Below are 20487 nucleotides of genomic sequence, written 5' to 3'. Positions count from 1 at the left end.
CAATAGGTCCTTGTCACTCTGTGGGTTAGAAATTTTGGCTGAAAGACCAGGAATCTAAGTCTTGCTTTCACTCTCATTTTGAATTATAATCACTTTGAGACAAGCACTATCTCATAGTAACCTTGGCTTTTGTGGTTCAAGGTCTTACAAAAAAATTATGTCTTTCTCTGAAATTGCAATCTGACTCTGAATTATAACCTCCTTCAAGATTTCAAGAGGGTGAGGAAGGGTCAGAGTAGTAGTAGAGAAGGAAGAGGAGGAAGAGGAGTAAATATTGTTATTTCTCCAAGAAAGCCCAGTAACATCGCCTAGGACTACTAGTTTAGTGAACAGTTTTCATGAAAGAAGGGTTTTCAGTCACGAGGGATAATAAAATCTTGGATGGAAACATTGCAGAGAACATAATAGTTCACCACATCTTACCTCCAAAAAAGAAGTGGACTTCAAGACACCTGGGCATTTCTCCATTTTCCCACTGGGCTAGTCTGACATTGAGTCATAGATTTCTGAGGTTTTCTACAAGATGCAAGAAGATAACCAAAGTTAATTAATTTTCCCTCAAAATGGTGAACTTCTTCAAAGTCATCAACAGCAAGGAAAAATGGAGGTTTACTCCAGAGTGCTAACATGGAACCCCATAGGGGTGGGGAGGATTTCTTTCTAAAGGAATATACTTCTTTCCCTGCAGGGCATACAACCTCCTCATTGCACCTGCCATTCTGGTCCCTCACAATTCTCCACCATAGACTGGAGGATGAGCCAAGTCTTTCCCAGAGCCCAAAGCCAAACTGCCCTAAGGGTTACGGCTACTAACCCCCTGAACTCCTCATGCCCCTAGGAGAAAAATCCCTACTGGTAAGCTACTACTAACTTCTCAACAATTTGTTGCCCCATGAGAAAAAATTCCTAAAGTTCTGGACTATCTCATTATTTGGGGGAAAGTTAAATTCTCTTCTGTTACTCTACAGGCTGTCATTCAGAGATATGATCTTGTCAGTGATGTCAATTTGTTCATGCTGTTTGTGTCAGGTAATACCAGTTGATGATTTATTAGCTGCCAAATTGTCAGTGAGAATGGTTGAATCTCAATTTATCTTAAGTTTGATTTCCTTGAGGACTTGTCTTAACTTGGTACTGCTATGTAGTCTTTTGTGGTTACACATGATGGCAACATCTAGCCATGGGCATGTAACCTCAGTGTGCTCAACAAAGCAGAGCACGCCTAAAATATGAGTCCTGTGGAAATGAGAAAAGAACATCAACCTTTGACTAGTTTGGGATTCCCCAATAAGTAGGGATAGAAATATGAAATTCCAAGAGATAAAGACAAATATATAAATTCTATTAGCAAAGATTTTTTTTAAAAGGTCTCTACATTAAAGACATACATTAGGAAAGTAAAGGGGTGTTTTGGGTATACCCCTAAGCTTTGAGAAAAGCATCAAGAAGGGAAATCATTAAATGTTCATGCCATGAAATTCAGAACTTTCTAGGAAGCATAAGGCATAGTATTCACTATTGTCTGATGTATTTTTGTCCCGTCTAACTCTCCCCCCCCCGCGCCCCAAATCACTTCCCATCATTCCTTTCACCTACCACTGCATTTTTACTTCAGAAGCTTGGATGAGGGAATTCCCTGTACCCCTTCAGCAACTGTTCTGCAACTTATTGAGAGAATCAGTCAAAAATTTTCCCAAGGTCACACAACCAGTATGTATCAGAGCACAATACCAGAAGCCAGGTTTTCCCTATTCTAAGAATGGATCACTTTCCACAATGCTAAGTTGTCTCTCTTCCTTATCAAATTAAACACTTTTTGAAGAGAAGGAACATACACGTCATTGCTTGTCATTCATAGCACCTAGTACAAAAATTAGTACTTTAGGTATCTAATAAATTTTAGCTGACTGATTTTGTGAGAGAATGCCAGGCATGCGATCTCGCTCCACCAACACTTATCTACAATGGTCTATGACTTAGAAAAATCCCACAGAGTTGTCTAGGGCATGTCAAGGTTAAATGACTTGTCATAGGTCACACATCTAATAAGTTATTTCCTTCCTTTAAGCCTAGGACTGCATGCATCACAACACCTTCCACTTGATTGATTACTGGTAGTGAATTAGATATATTATTTGGAAGTTATTTTCTTTCTAGGATCACAGAATCATGGATTTATAGCCAGAAGGGACCTTATAGGGCATATACTCCAACAACCTTATTTTATGAATTATGAAAGAAATTAAATCCCAAAGTCTTAAATGACTTTCCCAGTGTATAAATGTGAAAGCCAGGATTTGAACCCAGACTCTCTGATATCAAATTATTGTAGTTATTTTATACTACCTCTACTACAATGGCCTAGAACAATAACTTCTTAAGTAGACAAAATTTTAGTACTATCAGGGACTTAGAAATTATTTAGCCTTCCTTTAGGGATCACTCTCTCTTTTTCATTCTTTAAATCCAGAAAACAATGGATCCTATTAATTCTATCTGAGTAATATTACACCATCCTGACCCTTCCTGCCACAACACTATTTTCATTGCCTCTCATCCAGACTTTTGCAATAGCCTCCCCACTTATTCCTCCAACATTGTCTTTCCCTCTTCCTCCTCATCCTTCACACTAATACCAAATATAATTTCTTCTACATTTCTGAAATCTTGGGTTGCAAGCCCAACTCTGCCAGTTACTTACATAGGTGACCTTGATAAGCTCTCAGGGCCTCAGTTTCCTCATTTGTAAAATGAAAGTATTAAACTAGTCAACTTCTAAGGTCTCTACAATCTCTAAGTCTATTTCTGGATGATACATTTTAGATTGTAAGAGTGTCTCTCCAGAGGCAACCACAGTGTGGTTTACCTAGCAGGAAATTAATATATGCTTGTTCAGTAATTTGCATCTCATTTTTTAGATGAGGAAAATGCCTCAAAGACAGTATGTGACTTCCCCAAGCCATGTCACAGGGCTAATTATGGCCTTGTGCCTAGTCCCAGTAGCTGCTAGATGCTAAGAACTACTTCCTTAAGAACCAATAGCCTCAATTGTTATTAGAAATCAAGAACCCTTTCCTTCCTTGATCATCCTAAGATAACAGAGTGTGGAAGGTCTTCAGGTCCCTTTCTTAGAGGGAGATGAGGCTCAGATCTTTGTGGAGTATATTGCTTCAGGTCTGAGGTTTACTTCCTATATCACTTGGGCAATTTATTATTGCAGAATGTTTTCCATGATGCACTGTGGTCTTTGGGATTGGGAGGCCACAAAGAACCTTGACTTAACTCAACTGAAGACTACTGGCAAAGTGATTTTGGTGAGGATTTTTAAATATATCTTACTTGCAGAACCTAATTTTCCCCATGAATGGAAAAGCGATAGTTTAGATAGACATACTTGCCAGAAAAAATGCCACTGGGGCACTCCACTTTAGTGTATCGGTGACCTTAGCTTCTTGAAGGTCATGGCAACAGAGTACAAATTCTGGTAGATTCAATCTCACTGAAAAAACTTTGATTATGGTCCACAACCAACTCAGCTAAGTTCAGAAACTCTCATCACCATAAGGTCACCCACTAGGTTATCAATTTCTTTCCCTCCGTGACAACCTATTAAACATAAAATAACAGAACAGCCTTCAGTCCTGCAAGAGTCCTTCTCTTCTCTTCCTTAGGGAGGATAGAAAAGGGAACATAGAGAATGAATAATCAAAGAGTTTCAGACTGCCTGAAAATAGTTTAATTGATGGCATTGTCAACGTGTGATATATCTCCAGCAATCAACAAGTGTATATAATACAGGAAAAGATGAACTACATCCAAATACAGATTGTTACTATAAATGAAACCAGAAAATATAAAAAGCTGTACCTAAACAAAAAAGAGGACTTAAAGATTCTCCTCAGAGAAGCAAACAAAGGAGTTTATAGCATTATGGGATTGTACATGTAAAACTGGAAGGGAAGGGTCCTTAAGGGTCATTCTAATACAACTTCTGTATTTAAAGATAATTTTTTTGTCTCAGTTTCCATCAGGAAAGGGTTACTGGACTCCCAAGAAGGCTGCTAAAAATCAAAGTGAGTCCAAAAAAAAGTCTCCTCCCCCAAAGGAGATAGCAAGAATGAGGACATGTCAGAAAATGAAGAAAAAAAACAGTAAAGATGTTGTGGCCCCTCAGGAGAAGGGCAAGAAGGATGGGGACAAACCAGCAAAGATAGTACCACCAGGCAAAAAAAAAGAGCCATTGTTGCTAGAACACCTTCCAAGAAATCAGTTATGACTCCTGATAAGAAAGCAGCTGTGGTCATGGCCAAAAAAGTCGCTACCCACAACAAAACTATCATCACACCAGGGGAAAAGGAAGCCACTCCAGCTAAAACTGCAGCCACCCTAGCTAAAGCAAAGCCTCTTTGAACAAAGGGGCAAAAAAACAGGGGGAAAAGCTAGAAAGTTAGTGAATCTGAAGAAGACGGTGAAGGTGAGGATGAAGATTTTGAGCCACCCAAAGCCACAAAAATGGGAGCAGCTCCAGCAAAATAAGACTATGAGGAAGAAGGGGATGAGGAGGAAGATGATAGTGATATGGATGAAGAGGAGGAGAATGACTCACAGGAAGAAGAATCCAGGGCTACTACACCTGCCAAAGGGAAGGATGCTTCTGTGAATGCCACTCCTGGGATAGCTGAGAAAGTCAAGGAATCAAAGGAAGAGGAAGACAAAGATGAAGAGGAGGAAGTGCCTGTCAAATAGGCACTAAGGAAGAGGAAAAGGAAATGGTAAATAGAGAGACCCCAAAACTAAGAAAAAGAAATTAGAAACTGAAGCTTTCAAATTTCAGTCTCTTCACTTGTAACCTGACCTTAAACAAAACTGCTTCTGAGCTAAAAATTCCATCATGGACTTCTTCGCAAAAAAAATAAAATAAAATGACTTTATGGGTCTGGACATCTGCATTGGTACCACAAGGAAGTTTGGCTATCTGGAATTTGAATCCACTGAAGACATGGGGAAAGCTCTGGAACTCAGTGACTCCAAAGTCCTTGGCTCTGAAATGAAACTGAAAGAGGCAAAAGTAAGCAAAAAAGAGGGAGATGTGAGGATATCTCCATCAAGAATTTGCTTCATAAAGTAAATCAGGAGGAATTGAAAGAAATGTTAGAAGATGCTACTGAGGTTGTTTGACTGGTCTGCACCAAGGACAGGAGACTGTAGCAGCAAGCACCCCAAGCATCCTCAGGGTTTGCAGCTACCACAGGTTCTTGGATCTGCTTTGTTAAAGGAAAGCAACTCAAAATGGGTTAACAAGCTTACTTTAATCAGTCAGACATATATCGTTTACCTTGTTCAGGAGAAGAGGTCAGCACCCTGAACCTCAAAGTATACAGGCATAATTATCAAGACAGAAACATCAAGTAGACAGATTTCCAAACTGTCCAACCGTTACATCCATACCCAGTCAACATCTGGGTTTCCACATTCTGGGTTTTTCAAAGCCGGAGGACTCTCAACAACGGCTTCCCAGAATTCAGATCAAATCACAGAACACTTCTCAAAGTGAGTCCCAAAACAAAGCTACACATCAGGGCTTATATAGCCTTCTCCTGGCTCAGAGAATGTAACAACCTTATTGACCCACTGGCCAATCAAGAAGTATCTACTGAAAAACAAGCCTCCCTCCCCAGGCTTCTGGTGCACTTTAGCCTAGGGGCAGGGAAGATCTTTAAAATTTACATTCGCATTACAGAGACCCAAAGGAATTGCTTACATTAAATTTAAAAAAGAAGTGGAAATGGATAACGCCTATGGAGAGAAAAGGGGAGCCTAAATTGATAGTCAAGAGCTCATTCTGGACTACTTGGGAAAAAAGTCAAGGACAAGAGAATTCAAGAGGTAGGAAAAATAATTCCAGGGGCAGGTATAACAGCAATGCAGCTGATTCAAAGACAGTGGTACTGAATAACCACTGAAGAAAATCTGCAGAAAGTGTTTAAGAAGGCAACATCGATCAGTTTGCTCCAGAACAACCAAGGCTGACCTAAAACCTAGGCATTCATTGAATTTGCCTCTGTGGAAGGTGGGGGTAAAACAGCATTGAATTCCTGTAACAATATAAAAATTAAAGGCAGGATATTCAGGCTGGAGCTAAGGACAGAAGACAATTAGTGCAGCACCAAGGACCCAGTCCTACAAAACTTTATCAAAAGTCTATCGCGAGATGCAACAGAAGAAACATTGAAAGACTAATTTCACAGTTTTCTAACTGCCAGGATAGTCAGGGAATAAGGGAGACAGGGTCATCTAAAGGGTTCAGTTTTGTGGACTTCAACTTAGAAGAAGATTCTAAAGCTGTGAAAGAGGCCATTGAAGATGGAGAGATTGATGGAAACAAAATAACTCTGGACTGGGCCAAGTCCAGTGGCTTTGGAGGTCAAGGTGGTGGTCATAGAAGTTCTGGTCATCGAGTATTTGATGGCAAAGAATGTGGGAGAACAGGCCAAGAGGGCTTTTGTGGCATAGTATGAGAAAACTTTGAACAAAGGTGATTAAATTAGATGATCTTTAAGTGCCTTCCCAGTCAAATTTATGATCCTGTGAAACATAAACCATAAAATGGTCGTTTGACATACTAAAAATAGTCATCTAGTAGTTTCAGATAGATATAGCTATAGAGTACCTAGCCTTCATTCTGGGTGAATATGTCCATCAGACATGTAAAATGAAAAGGGTTGAGACCTTTTCCCAAGGTCAATGTCTAAAAGAGCAAAGGAAGCTTTTATCAGACAATTAGATTATCAGTAAATTCAATGACTGATTATACATCAGATTCCTTAGAGAAATTCAACCCAGAAATGATTCTCTGTAAGTTTTCAAGGGCATAATGAAAAACAAAACAAAACAAAACTCTATGGTTTAAAATCTCCTTTGACAACCACAGAAGTTATTGATGCATAATTTAAAGAAAATATAGTGGTTCCTTTTTCATATTTCCTAAGGAAACCAGCAAGTCTATTGTTTGACTTTTAGGCTAAAAGCATTAGCTTAATTATGCAAGGCAGAATATGATATTTTTGAGGCTATTTCCCACATTTTCCCATAGCTAATTTAGAGCTATAAAGTGAGATAAGTGATTCTTTTACTTCTAGTTCCTTTTTTCCTTCTATAAATAAAAAAATTATTAAATATCAAAATGTCCACCTATTACAGAACAAAGTCAAGTTAAGAAAGAATAATAATCTTGGTGCATAGAAGGTTTATGGGTTCCTGGTATAGGAAAACATTATTTTTATTTCAATACCAGAATAGCATTTCTTTCCCAAGAATATGATGCCTAAATTTTGACATGAGCCCATTTTCTTTTTTTTCTTTTGTACTCCATATTTTTAGCCATGAGCAACACACTTATTCTTCTATTTTTCTCCTGTATATAAATATATGCTGTATGTTGATTGGAAATTAATTCACACTCTGAAAGGAACGATTTGCTTCTTTGAAGCTTATTATATAGAGAGTGACAAATATAGAGTGAAGACACTTGTTTAGTTGTTTGCCCCCAAAGCAGAGGGCATATTTGGGTTATGAGAGGTCTGAGGAGACAGAGACAGACAGACAGACAGAGAATACATAACTAATAAAATTTATATAGCTGTGATCACTTGGGTAAGAAGATTTGAGAAAGGTAGAGTTTCCTACTCTCCTCCCAAACAATCCATTCAGCAGCAGTAGATAGTAAGGATACTGTATACTGAAAAAGTACCTTGTTCTTCTAAAACTGTCTCTTCCTTTAGTTAGGGGCATTTTATTTTATTTGTGTTTGTATGTGTGTGTGTGTGTGTGTGTGTTCATGATTAAAGTAAAAATGGGGGGAGGGGTTGTCTTCTAACTTTTAAATGCTTTTGGATGTCTTACTAAATCATTACAGGAAGCTATGGACCAACCATAGTTCCATTTATTAAATTTATTAATAATATTTATTATTTCCACTCGGTCCTATTTTCACAGCTTTCTATTCTATTCTATTCCATCCTTTCCCATCTCATTAGAAAATAATGATGCTAAGGTCTGCTTTCTTCATAGACCATGTAGTCAAGATTTGATGCAGAAACTTCTAAGATTTTTCAGATCTAATGATTATGACACACTCTTGGTGTTTCACATGATAAACACATCTAGGAATCTAGGAAGCATTGATAAAGATTATAAAGTATTGGGAAGAATCTAAAACCTTAGAGACACAGAAGATGTTTTAATCCCTGCTATTAAGAGGCAAGGAAGGTTTCAGAAAAGGAAGATTTTGGAAATTTACAGTTGGTTGAGAAGATAACATATAAGTATTAAAAGACCAAAGAATTAATTATGCACTCTTGTATAGAGTACACCTGATAAGTGAAGAAAAGAAAAATATTTTCATCTACAATCTTAAAAATCCAATCAAAAAGACTTTCAAAAGTGTTACAGGGCAGCTAGGTGGCACCGTGAATAGAGCACTGGCCCTGGAGTCAGGAGGACTGAGTTCAAATTTGATCTTGGACACTTGACAGTTACTAGCTGTATGGCCTTGAGTAAATCACTTAATCCCAATTTCCTTGCCTTCTCCCCCCCAAAAAAAGAAAGGATTATGGGAGTTGAAGGAGAGTAAAAAACACATTTATATACATATCTGTATCTGATACAGATATATAGAAATAAATATACTCCACCAAGCTGGGTACCATAGGAGCTACTCAAGAAAGTAAGTCCAAGAACCAGAGAGCAGAAATGTGGTACACAGACTTTGGTCTCTGAGGGTTGCAGGAGTCTCCTTGGCTATATCTTTTCTCATAAAATTACCTGACTTTCTAGGATAGTATGATATTACCCCTTGCTCAGTTGCTATTTGATCCACAATTAGCAGATTCCTCCCAACACTAAATACAAACAAAAGATGTCCTCATTTGTCTGCTATATTAAGTTGATATTCACTTTAAAATGTACAAAGCACTTTACATATATTTTTCTTAGTTATGCTTGAGGTTGAAATTACAAGTCTTGTCTTTCTCATTTTTCAACATGAAGAAAGGAAGTTCAGTAAGGTTAAGAGTCTTACCCATGGTCACATAGCTAGTAAATAGCTTTCAGAGGCAAACATCAACCTACGTGCTCCTGACTCCAAGCTTAGCCATCTATCCACATTACCACCCAACGACTGTTTGGCCATTCCTTTCTCCTTAGGACCAAAATTCTAGAGCTGGAAGTGACCTCAGAGTTTCTCTAGTCCAGCTCCCTAATCTTGGAGATGAGGAAACTGAGACCCAATAGAGTAAGATGACTTGTTCAAGTTACACAAGTACAAGGAAGAGATGAGATTCAAAACCAGGTCTCTGATTCCAAAAACTATTCCACTGTACCATGTAACCTTCTCTCTATACTTAATTGTTTGCTTATCACCACAGATCAGACTCCAGACATTTAGTTGTGTATGCTGTCTCAGCGTTTCCTGTTGTCTGGCTTCTATATTCTGTCAGTCTTTTTTCAAGCATATCTCTCTTTATGACCCCACTTGGGATTTTCTTGGCAAAGATATTGGAATGGTTTGCCATTTCCTTCTCCAGTTTATTTTACAGATAAGGAAAGTGAGATAACCAGGGGCAAGTGACTTGCCCAGCATGTTATCCACTGTACCACCTAGTTGTCCTTTCCTATATTTACTTGGACACACATTCATTAATAGAGGTAACACAAATTTTGATAAGTTTAACAACATAATTGATATAGGCAGTAAAGAACATAATAATTATCTTTGAAAATAATGCAAGATTAGAATACAGTGTGATTTAGTGGAAGAGTTCAGTAAGTCAGAAGACCTAGTTTATAATCTCTACTCTGCTGGTTTTACTAACCAAATTATTGTTTGGTTCTTGGATATAGCATTCCACTTCTCTAGACCTCAGTGTCCATACCTGTATAATGGGAGTGTTGGATTAGACAGCTTCTAATTTACCTGCAAGTACTATGATTTTACTTATTATTTTAATCAGTTAAATACATTTAAAGTATAACCTTTGTGGAATAGTAGAAAACTGAGAGTTGTTCAACAGTGTACCGGAAAATATATGATTGCAATGGAACTGGTTGAGTCATAGCTTAAGTATAAGAATTTAAAGATATTGATGTAGAGTGTCAGATTATTTTATTCCAATGACTTGGCATCTTCAGCACACAGAATTATAAAATAAAGTGCCATCTCTTACAATGAAATAGATCTAGGACTGCCTATTAAAAAAAGATGGGATTCTGTCTATTACTCATGAAACCACATGTGTATTGCTTTTATAAAGGACTTTCTAATGGGAACCACATATTGCCGAATCTCAAACACTGAAGCTTAGATTAGTTTGTACCAAGCATAATTTGGGGACATTTCCTATGGAACTGTGACATATATTGCTTAATTCTGAAGGTAAAAGACTTTAAAATGTGCTGCTTGTATGAAATGAACTGTCAGAAAATTATAATTTAGTCTAGACTTTCTGCCAATAGAACAAATAAATAGCATTCACTTGGCATTAGAGGGGACCAAAAAGTAATGAGCTATGTTTTCCATATTCTGACATCACCCATAATTGGGCGATGAAGATAGTATATAGAAAATGTGAAATCAAACTCTACTCTGTGTGATTGATTGCAAGATAAATAAATAAAACAGCTATAAGATTAAAATTATATGATCCCAGCAGCTACCAACTTGTAAAATGTACATATATATATATATATATATATATAGATATATTCAGGTAAGAGAATTACCAAAATCACAGACCTGATCTATCATATTTATTCCTTAAATATCTCTAGTTCATAGAAATTTAATTGAAACACAAGTGTATCAAATCCTTGCATCCATTTGAGGTCTTAAATGTATTAACAGAAGACTTATGCTGGCAAATTATGTGTGAAAAGAAAAAAAGGCAACAAATATTTAATAAGCATTTAAAATCCTTATTTCATTTTCATTCAGACTCATGCAACAGAAAGCTTTGAGCCTAAGTTGAACTCTCTGGGGCAGGCAAAGAGGAACAGGAGAAAAGTAAAAGGGATTTGGGACAAATGATATCATAAGGTCCCCATAGCCAGTAAAAGGAGGCTCACTTGAATAGCCTCCCTTCAATGTGATGATTTTTTAGGACACAACAGGAAGAGAGTCAGTGATATTGCTGAGACAGGCAACCTTGAGACTACATCACCCATCACACCCTGGCTGCATCAAGTTCTCATCATTCTTCCTGTACTGTGGGTTAAAATATCTGGGTTCTTCGTCATCCAAACTCAGATAGCTCAGCCCAGCTGGCTAAAGTCCATGGTTTTAATAGGAGGAATGAGAGCTCACTCAAGCATGTCTAATTTGCCTTCCATCTCTAATGTCACAGGTAGGGGGAAGTAAGGGAATGGTCAGTGATGTCCCTGCTCTAGATGTATAGAATACAGACATTTCTAGAGAAGGGCACAGAAGGAGGCTGCTTATTACAAGTACCCATTATAGTTCTGGAGATGTAAAACTAATAAATATGTATATATAGAGAGAGATAATTTTTAAGCCAGAAATTTTTTTCAGACTACCACAACAAGAAATAACCAAAGTCTGGCAGTATCCACAATGAGTGAGGAGCTAGATATATAAAGGAGGAATTAAGCATTTCTCTTGTCCAGGAGAAGCAGAATTGGAACCAATGGGAAGTAGGGAAACATAAGTAAGATAAATATTAAAAGACAGTTCTAATCATTAGAACTGCACAGAAATAGAATGATGTCCTCCTAATATAGTAAGCTTCCCTCAATGGAAGTGTTCAAGCATAGATTATAAAATCACATGACAGTGGATTATCCACGTGTCAGATAAAATGGAGTATTTAATCCTTAAAGTCCATCCCAAAGCTCAGATTCTATTATTTTGTGCCTTTGAATGCATCTCCCTACTAAAATTCAGTTTGTCATTGTCAGTATTAAGAGCCTTGAAGATCTTCAGGAATAAACTTATAAAAACTTTGTCTTTGAGTTAGAAGTAGTTATTGTTACTATTTTATTATTTATTATTATTAACTAGTATTCATTTAGTCCTTTAAAGTTTGCTAAGAACTTTATTATCTCTTTTGATTCTCACAGGACTCCAGGACATAGGCACTATTGTTATTCCCCTTTTACAATGAGCAAACTGTGACAGACAGATGTGTGCCTTAACCAATCTTACACAAAGGTTAAGTATCTAAGGCCATATGTGAATTAAGGCTTTTCCAGGACCAGAAATCTATCCTCTCTAACCACCTAGCTTTCAATATTGTCACTGTTTTGCTTTGTTTCTGTTTGAGTGTGGGACTTCATTTTTAAAGGCCTTATCTTTTTTTTTTATAAATCACTTTTTTATTAACTGATTTTTGTACTTTTGACCTGTTCCTTATAAACCCCCCATCTGAATCTCTCATCTAACATTTCATTCCTCAATATTGATTAAATGGCTTAAAAGGAATTCACTGAAAAACAGTTATGCAGGTTATCATCGATTGGCCTTGCATTGATGCTGCAAGAGGCCATCAACAATATTCTATCAGTCTGATAAAGGATTAAGCCCTGAAAGTACATTACTAACGCTTAAGCAATTAAATTTCAAATAAATGCAACAAATCAGTTCTAAGAAAATTTATCGCAAAAGCAGCTGTTTATCCAGTCCCTTTCATTACAACTTGTTGAATGACATGCAAAGTATTTGTTGTATGTGACATACCCTTTGTCCCAAAGCGGGGCACTGTCAAGGATATATTTATTACTTTCTCTTATATTGGTGCACAGTAGGGAGTCCAATGAATAAAACTGTATTTTATGTCACTTTCAATTTGGGACCAGGTGGTGGGATTAATTGTTTGTTTTTACCCCTTCAACATCTGGCTTGATAAAGGGTCTGATGATATCCTGGCTGAGCAGGTTCATTCCTAGATGCTCTAAGAAGATTGGAACCACATCTGTCACTATTCAGAAGTATTTTTTATTAATGAAGATGGCTGGTGTCCAGACCATTTCAGCAATTTGATTAATTTAATTTTGTGTTGAGGATGATAGTATTCTCTAAGCCCACTTGTAGAAATTATTTTATTTCACTATGTTAACTGTCGTTTACTGACTTATGACCTTGGATAAATCACTTAATCTTTCTAAGCCTCATTTTCCTCACTTACAAAATGAGAGAGCTGGACTAAATGAACCACTGAGGTACCTTCCAAGTAACTAGATGTGGCATAAATTAGATTAGATAATGTAAAGCAAGATAATAAGATGAAAATGATAAAGTTAGGATCAAAAGGGCCTCAACCAATAAATTGGAGGAAGCCTTTGTCCAAATTAAATAGAAAAAACTTAAATAACGCTCAGATATTGAATAGCAATTGTGTGCATAGTCTGAAATAATATTGGGCATCCTGTAGGTGCCAGAAGAAGGTAGAGAAAATATTAACCCCTGCCCTCACTTTATATATATACAATCTACAGATAAAAAGCAGATGGCCCCAGAAACCATTGGCGACAGCAAAGAAGAGGATCCAACTTCCCTAATGCTGTTTCCTGGAAATCACAAAGTAGAACCAGCCCCCTGCCAGTGCTTATCAAACCATATCCTTTCTCTACCTATCCCCTCACTTATAAGGTGAGCACAGAACATTAGCTTTGGGAGGAAAAACAAAAATAAAAAACACTTAAGATCATCAAATATAACTTTCTTATTACACAAATGGAGCCATCCAGTTTTGATCTCTTTGTTTTTGTATTTTTTGGTGGTGAAGAAACCACATCTGTGTTTTCACTGTTGTAAAGGAACTCTCCATGAAGAATATCTCTCTACCAATCCAAAGTAGTAATTCTCTACAAAGCATAGTCTTAGAGATTCGCATGGAGGCACTGAGTGGTTAAAGCAGAGGTGAGGAACCTTCGGCCTAGTGGCTATATGCAGCCTTCTAGGCCCTTTCACTGAATCCAAACTTCACAGAACAAATTCTTTTATTGTGGGGATTTATTCTGTGAAGTTTGGATTAGGTCAAAGGGCCACCCTTGAGCACCTAGAGGGCCACATGTTGCCCTTAAGGCCACAGGTTTCCCACCCCTGGGCTAAAAGTTACTCAGCTAGTACATGTTAGATAAAGAACTTGAACCCAGGCCTTCCTGACTTGGAAGAAAACTCTTTATCCATTGCATGCTACTACTCTCGGGGGATTTTGGGGTTTTGGCTTGCTTTTTTTTAATACCTACATAGCTTAATGATTCCATAAAAAGGACTCTGGAAGCTTTTTCTGGTCTTCATTCTAACCTTGTCAAGCAAGGGCCAAGTATTTGTATTACTACTTGAGAATTGAAAGAATCTGAACCACAAAGAATTTGTGTAGGTTGCTCAGTATTCTAGAGTGCTCTGTTAGAGAGATGAATATAAGCCAGACCTCCTAGTATCCCTATAGTGAAGTGTCCATGCAACCATATGATCTGCTAAGAGGGATGCCTTAAAAAAGGTATCTAAAGATTAAGAGTTAATTATCCCCCATGTGATGCACTCAGTTAGCTGTGGGGGTACCAACTTTTGTCAATCTCTCATGCCTTTTAACTCTGTTTTATTTTCAACGAAATCCATTTTAAGTTTTTATTTTTTACTTAACTTTCAAAAGAGGTACGAGAAAGAGCCTCAGCAGGCTCTCAACACTGTCCTGTCATTTTATCTTCAACCAACTTGGCTACCATCCCAAAGTTCCACTGCATTTGATATGCACAGGGATCCTGTCACCATTAGTAAGGAGCACAGACTTCACTGTCCTAACATGCATCAATGTGGAATTAAGTCAAATCAAGAAGTCAAATAGTCTTGTAATCCTTTAAAGTCATAAGGTGACATTCTTTATTGTGTCAGGGGTTCTTACAGCATGCTGAATTAGCAGGAGAACTCAAGGAAGATTAAGGTAGTTTGACAGTAGCCACGGGACAACTTCTCCATATCCCCTCACTTCAAGTGCCATCCAATATGGAACAGACAAAAGGGGATGGAAGGCATAACCTTTCCAAGCAACTCTGAGTCTGCATGTGGAGAGGCCAAAATTGCTCTCTGTTTACAATGCCAATGGTGTTGCTAGGGATCAGGTTCTTTGGGTGTGTGTCAGTGTCTGTGTCTGTGTGTCTGTCTGTGTGTCTGTGTGTGTGTCTGTGTTTCCCCTCCTTAGAGTTGAGACCTGACAAAACTCTAACAGCTTATTGAGTTTCAGATGACAGTGATACACTAAGTATTTCCATCTACTACTATTCTTTATATTTCCGTGACTGGTCAAATAAAACTGTTTCCACAAAATAATTATATGACAACCATTATTTTTTAATTATCTAAAGTATATAAGTTTAAAGGTTCATCGTGCATATCACCTTCATATTGTATAGTCAGTCATTTAAAATTTAGCAAGCATTTATTAAGTGCCTACTACTTGCATGATACTATGGTAGGCACTGGGGATAAGAAGATTAAAATGAAAGAGTGCGTTCTCTCAAGGGCTTTACATTCTATTGGAAGGAAGCAACCTGTGCATAAGAATATAAAATATGTGTGCAAAATAAATGCAAAGTAATTTTGGAAAAAAGAGCACTAATAACCAAGGGGATCCAGAAAGGCTCTTTGGAAGCTACTTTTCAACTGAGCTGTAATGGAAACTAAGAATGTCAAGAGATCAGAATAAGAAGGGAAAGCATTTCCAGGAATGAAGTCGGTTTTGCAGAGGTAGGGAGGCAGGGGATGAACTGACTCACAGAGAAAACAGCAAGCAAGTCTTTTTGCTTGGAACATAACATGAAAGAGAAGAAGTAATGTGATAAAAGGATATGTGAAACTCAGAATGTTTAAAATTGATATTTGATTTTCACATTCTATGACTTAAAACTTATCTGGAATCTTCAGGTCCAGGGAAACCCTAACAGATGTACCAAATCTGATTTAAAATAATACCTCACAAACCATGGGGGACACAGAAAATAGATAAGACATGGTCCTTCTCCAGAAGTCCCCTATTATATGGCACAGAATAGAGAGGCAGAATCAGTAAGGGGTGAAGAAGTTAATGGAAGTACAATGCAGGAGGCAGGAGATGAAGGATAAATAGGAAGAGAGGAGAACAAGGTATTTCAGGCAAAGTATCATGTGAGCAAATGGAAAGAAGGAAGAATGAATCTAGTGAATCAAACTCTCAAAAACATTGTGTTTCTTTTAGAGATAGTTTCTTTGTATTAACTAGCTTAGGGATGGGGATGGGGATGGGGGTAGGTACTGCGCTTGTAAACTCACTGGTACAGGGAAGTACTGGTTCTCTGCAATTTATAGTCTTTAAGAGTTGCTGTGAGCCCTGAGTGACTTGCCCAGAGCTAAGGTATATAGTCAGTATGAATCAGAATTAGGTTGTCGTTGTGTTTATGGTTGTGTTGTTTTCAGTTGTACCTAACTTTTTGTGACCCCAATTGGGATTGGGATTTTCTCGGCAAAGATACTGGAGTTGTTTGCCATTTCCTTTTCCAGATCATATTATAGATGAAGAAACTGAGGCAAACAGGGCTAAATGACTTGCCCAGGGTCACACAATTTTGTTTTGTGTTTTGAAGGAGCAAAAGGCTTTATTGATAAATAATCTTTGCCATAAACCTTCATCCTTGCCAATGTTGCTAGGCCAAGGAAAGAGGTAATAGCTGTCACCAGATCTCATCACTCCCTGGGACTCACTGTTGGTCCCCTTCACTACTGAGGAACTGGCACCCTACCCACAACAGATCTGGGGGCATAAGGGAGGCAGAAGCTGCTTCCCACCCAGAGTAAAAAGCTGGCAATAAGCACAGCCTACAGCACCAGAGTAGATATATCTAGAGCCCAAATGGGCCATGGGTTTTGGGGGCCCTTTAGCCAGAAATGGTTTGCCCTACCCTGCCATGGGAGAGGTGTAGCTAGAAGACCACCTTGTTAATATGGAAGTAGGGAAGTGTCTGAGAATAGATTTGAAATCGTTTTCCTGATTCCAGGACTGACTCCACACCACCTAGTTGTCCCCTTAGAAGTAGAACTGAACCCCAAATCTTGACTCAGAGACCAACCATCATCATCATGATCATCATTATCATCAAACATTTACATAGTGCTACTCTGTGCTAGGCACTGTCCTAAGGTTTTACAAATACTATCTCATTGATCTCACAACAACCTAAGAAAGAAGGTGTTATGATTATCCTTACATTGCAATTGAGGAGACTACAGCAAAGAGAGGTTAAGTGACTTGCCCAGGGTCACACAGCTAGTAAGTGCCTGAGACTTGATTTGAACTCAGGTCTTCCTCACTCCAGGCCCAGCACTCTAGCCACTGGCAACCTGGCTTCCATGCTGCCTTCTTAAATAACTTAGTTACAATCAAAAGAAAAACCTTTATGTTACTGAATGAAATAATGTATTTGTTCATGTGTCAGTACTGTGTACATTACTCAATACCAATCTTCCATATAGGTGGAAGTCTCCAAATACCTTCTCCTGGGTCAGTCCAGGTGCTTGAAATTCACCATTGAAGATTCGGTCCTTTGGATGGAGGCAAATTTTCCTTTTTAATGCAAATGCATTAACAATTCAACTGCTATTAATTATTATAGGTGAGAGTTAGTTTACCCAATTGTCTCACTCTGTGGCAGCTGACTAAAGTTTTCATCAGGAGAGGCCAGAAATCACTGGAGAAGACTGGGGGAAGCAGTATGAGGGCATTGGCCTCCTGGTAGCAGAAAGGAGACAAAGAGAGAAATAATAGACTTCAGAGCTAGACAGATCTTTGGAGATCGTCTATTCCAATCCCTTTCATTTTACAATTGGGGAAACTGAAACACCCCCAAAGCTTAAGTGACTTAGCCAAAGTCATACAGAGCTCCGTGAAAAAAAAAAAAAAAACATGGATCAGGCAGAAAGGCTAAAGAACATTTTATCGGTTTTTGGACTTTGCCTAGGGCTGGCATTGGATTACTCTGGGGTTAGAATTTTTTTAACAATATCCTTCACAATGCAAGGAAGCTGAATTTCAAGCTACTTGAAAAAAAACTTTAGTTTTTCAACAGAGAAAAGGAGTTTTGTTTTCTTTCTTTTGAGAGAGGGTTTGAGTCCAAGATTCTAAAGCAAGAACACCTGACTGATTCTTGAGCCTTAGAAAAGAACTTAGCATCTCAGTTTATTTCTTCAAAAATGAAACTATTTTTTTTAATTTAAAGAATATAATAAGTGCCAATAAATAAAATGCAAGGACGAGGCAGTCCCTGTTTGACTGGTGTCTAAAAGATGAAGAGCACCTTGGAGTTAACTGCATCCTCTGAATGTTTTCTTTGTCCTCCCCCTTCCTTTATTATGCCAGCCTCCACCCCTTGACTCAGAAATCCATTTCCTTGATCATCATGCAGTCACCTAAGCCCTTCTATCCCACAGTCCATAATGCCTTTTCTCATTTCTATTTATTAAAAGAATGAAGTTTAAATGTTCTTGATATAGCTTTTCTACAACAGTAAAACAGTTAATTCTGCAAAATTTCCTATGAGTTTTTTAAAAGGATTTGGATTCTACTTTATGGATTTCAGATTGGTTTACATTTATTAGCAACAATAATCCTTGGTCCTCACAGACAAACTTTTCAATGAAACTGTTCACCTGACCCATCAAATTATTTCGGAGGGGGAGAGTTGTTTGATGTCCCCAAAGCCTCCTTGGATGATCTTTTTAGCAAGCCCTTTAAAAATGTATTGCTCTGAAGTCACATGTTGCCAAGAACAAATGGTATCAAACCTCTAAAGATTTGAGATCTTCTCAAAATGCATAACTCATAAAGTTTAACTTTGTTCCAAACTTAATTTTTAAAATCCTCTGTTAAAAAAAAAATTCAGAAAGTGAAAAAGCAAAGAGACCACATACGTTTACCATGAATGTTATTATAGAAAGATATTGGACCTGGAATTACATGACACAAATAATTAATAACAATAATAATAGCTGACATTTACATAACATTCACAGTTTTGCAAAATGTCTTATAAATATTATTTCATTTGATCTTCATGACCCTGGCAAGCAGGTGCTACTATTATCGCCATTCTACACGTGAGAAATTGAGGTAGATGGAGGTTAGATGACTTACCTAGGGTCATGCAGCTAGGAAGTATGTAAAGAAAGATTTGAACTTATGTCTTCTAACTCCAGGCCAAGTTCCCTATTTAATGTGCCACCCAGCTGCCCACAAGCAGATATTACGCCAGCTGTAATAGTCAACTTTTTATGTAGCTCATCTATCAGAGGGCTTAGAAGTGATTTACTTAAAAAACTAATTTATTAGAGTGAAGAGTTAGACTTATTGTACTAGGGATGAGGGTAGTCAGCAAGAATACACTTGAAGTAAAAGATCCCAAACTTCAATGAAACTGCTAACCAAATGTAGCATTCATGGATTGAGTTGCATATAATATTAACATGCAGCTTTTTTTCCTTTTCAGAGATGACTAGTAGACTCTGAAATGATATTTCAGGTGGATGCATGGCTTCTGTCAGAAATGAAGTGAACAGTGCTGATTGTGGCTTATTCTAAGTGTTAAACTCGTCCAGGAATGTCATTCAGAAGTCAGGAGGGAGGCATTCACTTGTATAGCTACTCCTTTGCCTTTACCTTGTATGTACAGCTGAACACCACAAGGATCAAAGTTGAGAGGAATGGTGACAGGCTATTAGTGCTGATATTTATTTATTAAACATCTACAAACATGAAATAATTCACCCATTATTCCTTCCATGAATTCAGTACATTATGTCAATTTGCTTTTCCTAATTGCTTTTAGTTTCGTTTCTAGGATTTTTTTAAGTTATTGACAGTATAAAGTGATATTTGAGGATTTTGGAGCCTTAAATAATTCCCATTTTTCACTTCACACTTGGAAGCAGAAAAAAATTAAAGGTGGAAAAAATCTTCAAGAGGTTAACACTGTAACTCAATCGTGTTAAACAAGAATTTAAATCTGGAAGTGAACTTGGACATCATGTAATCCAATCTTTTGATTTTATAGATGAGGAAATTAAGGCGCAGAGACATTACAGGATTTCCCCAGTGTCACACAGGTAATGAGAAGCAACACCAGGATTATGAAGGACAGAGGATATGATTTCAAGGACGGTGCTACATCTCTCCTCTCTAGGTTTTCATGACATTGCTCTATCTTATTTCTCCTCCTACCTACATGACCACCTCGTCTCCTTTACCGGATTGTCATCCAGGTTATATGTTATGGGAATGGGAATCTAAAGATCTTCCCTGCCCCTAGGCCCTTTGATAGGCTTAGGTGACTCTGAGAACCTTCCCTGATTTGAGAATATGCTCTGCCCCCTAATGGGCTGAATGTGGTCACCTGGAGCCTGTGGTGGGAGGCTTGTTCTTCAGGAACACCCACACCTTGTTACTTTGTGAT

The 20487-nt window shown here is 37.8% G+C and overlaps 1 pseudogene; it reads left to right on the top strand.

Moving 5' to 3' along the window:
* The first annotated feature begins 4117 nt into the window (after positions 1 to 4117).
* Positions 4118 to 6518, top strand: LOC138174867 (nucleolin pseudogene; annotated as a pseudogene).
* Positions 6519 to 20487: the final 13969 nt, after the last annotated feature.

The sequence above is a fragment of the Petaurus breviceps genome, unplaced genomic scaffold, assembly GCF_028583685.1.
Source record: "Petaurus breviceps papuanus isolate PSGF00001 unplaced genomic scaffold, PetGlider_PUasm1.0 76, whole genome shotgun sequence".
NCBI lineage: Eukaryota > Metazoa > Chordata > Mammalia > Diprotodontia > Petauridae > Petaurus > Petaurus breviceps.
Note: the sequence above shows the minus strand (reverse complement) of the source record. Positions and strands in the feature narration are given on the sequence as shown.